Source organism: Aplysia californica, unplaced genomic scaffold, assembly GCF_000002075.1.
Source record: "Aplysia californica isolate F4 #8 unplaced genomic scaffold, AplCal3.0 scaffold00590, whole genome shotgun sequence".
NCBI classification, from domain to species: domain Eukaryota; kingdom Metazoa; phylum Mollusca; class Gastropoda; order Aplysiida; family Aplysiidae; genus Aplysia; species Aplysia californica.
The window spans coordinates 449,361-454,225 of NW_004797860.1; the positions used below are offsets into that span (position 1 = coordinate 449,361).

Genomic DNA, 4,865 nt, shown 5'->3' on the forward strand with positions numbered 1-4,865 from the left:
TACATTGAGGCTGGAGGAGAGGAGATTTAACGACAAGGGGAAAAAGACTTTGACAACAAAGGGAATTAGCCTTAGAGTTCACACCTGCTTTCTTTCTGTACTAAAGAATCACCTGACCTTTTCAAAGTCTTTTCACATTGTAAAATTTTGTACAATAACAAAGTATATAAATATAGGCCTATGGCTTACTTCTGTGATCTACACCTTGAGAAACACACATGGATACATTACAGATTGGCACTCATGATTCTAAGAGCTCACCACCTCCTTTCCTTACAATATATATACAAGTGTCCTTTTTTTTTCAACTTGGAAAGTTTTATTCTCCCATCCCAGTCTGGAAAGACCAAAAGACAATAGCGGAATTGGACAAAGAAACTTTAGGGCTAGGACTAGCCATTGCCAAGGAAGTTGGTATCTCCCGGACACACAAAAGGCACTGCTGGTATAACATATCAGATAGGAATTGAGCTGCATTCCTCATTTGCCTTAAAGTTTATAAAAATAAAAACCATGAAATTCAGGGAAAACACTTTTTGAGGCAGAAATTCCAAATCACCTACCTACATAGCAGGTACTTCTGAATACCAACATTGAATAAAAGAGGTACAAGTGATTATTTTTTAGCATTAATGATTAGAATTTTATACACACTTACTTCCTTCAAAACTATCCTGTTACTTTGTCAAAGGAACCCCCCGCCTCCCTCTCATGGCCTCAAAACCGCCTCCAGGTTATTTCTGTTTCCAGCACAAAGCACACAGTCTCAGAGTCAAAAGAAAGTAATCAGTCTCATTTTACCTACTATAACTATGACTATATAATATGGCAAAGTGCTTGTAAGACAAAATACTGCAGCCAATAGATCCAGTCAGTGAAAACAAAGAGGGCCTGATACTCTTTCTGCATGGATCTGCTTGGCCTTCAATATGGGAGAACATTTTTCACTTTCATTTTGGAAAAAGGACAAGCGTCATAACTTTGGTTTAGAACTCTATCAATCAATTATCAATGTGCAACAATGTACAAGTGTATCCCAAGATACTAGCATCATAATTTCATCTAGTCCTTGTCCTGAAAGGCCTGTAGAACGCAGTAGAAATTGTGTAACAAAGTGACTATTCGGACTCGGGTCTGATTAAACAAACATTATATTTGGACTCAGAATCAAGTCCAGCCTGACATCACTTCCAACTTCCCACCCTTGTTCCTAAATAGTTCTAGCAAAAATTTACAAAAAATGTTTTGCTTATAATGATCAAAACCGAGACATGAGATTTCGATCTAATATCCAGTTACTAGATCTACTGGCCCTCCCTGCACCATTAATATGAACAGAACAACCAAGTTGAGTTGACCTTGCCAGGGGCAAAGTTTAATATGTCGACCAATGAGATTGCGCGTAGCGATCACGCACTCTCGGCTTGCTGGGGGAAGAGGCGTTGGGAAGAGGCCACGGCTGTCGATTTTGTGCGTCTCACCCCTGGTGAGAATAGCTCATGACTCGCTATTCTCAGCCCCCCCCCCCCGGACTTCAACAGTGACGTAGATTTTTTTGTAGATCTATATTTTTTTAATGTAATAGTTCAGCCTGACTCCAGCCTTCCACCCCATGAGATGAAGGAGCGCTCTTACAGAATAAAAGTCGGGATATGGAAAAAGTATGTCTCACTACCCACGCTACTGCGCGGGATGTGGGCTCAAGGAACAGAGAGCATGTACCAACATAATGGGACACTAGCACGAGACAAAAGGCTCTTGCACGACGGTAGAAGGGTTGTAAATTTATTCAGACCAAACAGGCGAGGGAGTTAAATCGTGTTAACTAGTTTAATTATTTAGCAATCCAAGCTCTTTTCTTCACTCTCATTTTTTTTCTTTTCTTCTTTCTTTTTCTTTTTTCCTTGCTTCTTCTTTCCCCTTCTTATGTAGCCAAAAAACTAAATGAAATTCCTCGGGCCAGGCGCGATCCAAAAGAGCCAAATTTCTGGGATTTGGCTCCAAAGTGACACGAACATGATCCTGTGGGGCATCAGCCCGGTAATATCAGCCTTGATCACTCTAGGGTCATTTCCGGTAAATCAAGGTGGAAAGAATAGCCAGACATAGGTTATTCTCCACTTACTTTTAAAAATATAATATTTTAGATCTAATTACAGAAAAACTATAGGTTCACACAACAAAAGGAAATTTAATATACATAAGTAGAAAGACAAACGGTGGTGGAAGTGACAGCTGCAGACTGGTCGTGGTGCCCGCGGCCGGTGACCGTGTACATAGACCCTAAGTTTTCGGTGACCGTGTACGTAGACACTGCCATTGGACAATGAGAGTGCAGTCTTTTGACACAATTACACAGTCTTAGTAGGTAATTCTAGGATCTAGTTGTAATTCTGGTTTTACGTAATAAAATCACCCGACGACAGTTATATTGTGTAGCCTAACCTCCTAACAACACTCACATAACTCACTTAGAAGCCGAGTCAGAATAAATAAAACATTTTTTCGCACCCGACTCTGAAAAGATAAAACCCATTTCCGGACTTGATTCCTAATTGATAAAAAATCTGATCAGACTTCAGTCCCAATAGAACTGGCCATTGTGTAAACAAAACTCTGCCAAGGCAAGGCCACTATTGAAGATTGTAGGTTACTCTGTGATTGATTAGATCTATATTAGGCTATTTGAAGCGTATGGCTCTCATGTAAATAAATAGCCTATTGGCCTATGGGAGACTAGTCAACTTGTGATGTTCCGGCCCAGGGGGCGGCCATTTAGGCAAAATCAGGTCAAGGAATCTCCAGATTGGGCGCTTTTTTTGCTGGTTTTGGCCCCAAGAGTAGGCTAGGGGGGCTTCCCCTGACTAAAACAAAATATAGAGGGGGCCTGCCCCCCTGAATTTTATCATAATAATTTGATGTTTTCCAGATAGGTTTGATTGGATCTCTCGCTCACCGAGCATTAAACATAGCCTAAAATAGATCTAGACCTATATCAAGGTTCAAATAAGCGAGGGTGGAAACTGCAGAAAATTCGCCCAATCTGGAGATTCCCTGACTGATTTAGCCAAAATGTCCAACCCCTGAGTCCTACAGAATCGCCGATTCTAAATAATAGGAGGATCCTTAGGGTTTGGGAGGGTTTGGTCCAGTAACAATCATGTTTTAACAACACACCGTGACACATTCTCTAGATCTTCGAGATCATTACTGTCATTAAATTAGCGAAGTGGCTAGCCGTACTTAAGTACGGCTATACTGCCAGTCTAGCCGTACTTAGATCTTCTAGGTTTGGCCCTATCGACTCAAGCCTGTTAAGTACACAGGTCTCATTAGATCTAGAATCTAGATTTCTAGTAAATTATTCAGGTTCAAATACATGCAAGTCAGTAAGGCACCTTTTGTTTTTGTCTGAAATACAAATACTTTAGGCATTGCAAACTAAAAATTTCATTTACAATTCAGCCATTGTCCTTAAGTACGGCTAGCCTGGCTGTCTACCCGTACTTAAGTACGGCTAGACTGCCAGTCTAGTAACATGCACTGCCACTAAGGCATCTGGTTTCGTCTCAAATACAAATACTTTAGGAGGCACTGCACACTAAAAATTTATATTTACAATTCAGAAGGCCTATTTTTTTTTATGGTCCAGTCTAGCCATCATCATCATATTAATATTAAAAGAATAAGTACAGCCTAGACCACCAGGCCGTCATTAAGTACGGCTAGCTTCTTCCTTAAATTAGACCACATCTTCACTTGTGCCGACTTTTATATTCATAAATTATCTCTAGACTAGACTCTAGATCTAGTCTGAAGATCTAGACTCTAGTTTTCTAGATCTAGATCTAGAATCTAGAGATCTAATCTAGATCTAGGCTACTTTCGATTTCGTCAATTTCGAATGATTGCAGACGACATGGTATTTCTAAACCTGGTTTCGCAACACACTCTCCCATGATAACCCACATCGTAATTCTGACCAATTGAAAAGGAAGTACACATGTCGTTTATTATCATTTTACTTATATTTTAGGATTACAAACCCGCAATTTTCCACACACAAAAAAAACACTACCTGACTAACACGGAGGGCTTCAACGGGTCCATCGTCCATGCTTGAGTGTTTACAAACATCGTTTGTTAGCTAGGATCTGATTGGCTGTTGCTAACGGAGCTACATACCAAATTGATTTTCGAAGTCGTTGTGCGCTTCCTTCGTAAAAGACAGTAATAATTATCTCTTGCTGGTATATTCTCTCATATTAATTATGACAACTACTATGATGACTGATGATTTTGTCAACTTTTGGGGTTTTAATCAAAATGGACAGAATTGTTAGGAGACATTTTCCACCAATGAAAGTTCATGTTAGAACGCGTTGTGGGAAATACGGATCGGCTTACTGCAGTGTGTAATAGGTTCAAGATAAGTAGTAGTGACCGCCCTTTGCTTACCTGGCCCAGACGATCGATCTCACCCAGGTGGTTGCTACCAGACGCCTTCCCAGGCAGTTGTTGTAGGTCTACTTTCTGCCGGTGCCACAGTTCCGCTAACTTTCGATACCAGTGCGGTAAGTTATCAACTGTTTCCACCTTCCTTTCCTAATGTTTTAGGGCTGCTTTGTACTCATTCTTGTTAAGTTTTATTTGTTTTTTTTATGCATTTTTAAAAATCGGTGTGTTTTTTCACGACCACATTCCCAAGTTTGTGTTCCTTAGCTTAGCCTATATCTTTACATTGTTATGAAACATGTTTTTCGTAAATACAACGTTGAATGTAGGCTACAGAAGATATATCTTGAAGAGTGCTAGATCTAGTCTAGTACGCGTTGGGACCCGCACGATCCGAACGTAATAAAAAA

The 4,865-nt window shown here is 40.1% G+C and overlaps 1 protein-coding gene across 1 annotated transcript in view; it reads right to left on the minus strand.

The window, feature by feature from the left end:
- LOC101848379 (disks large homolog 5) overlaps window positions 1-4,865 on the minus strand; it is a gene marked incomplete at its 5' end in the record, with an annotated part of 28,296 nt that overhangs the window by 14,166 nt on the left and 9,265 nt on the right.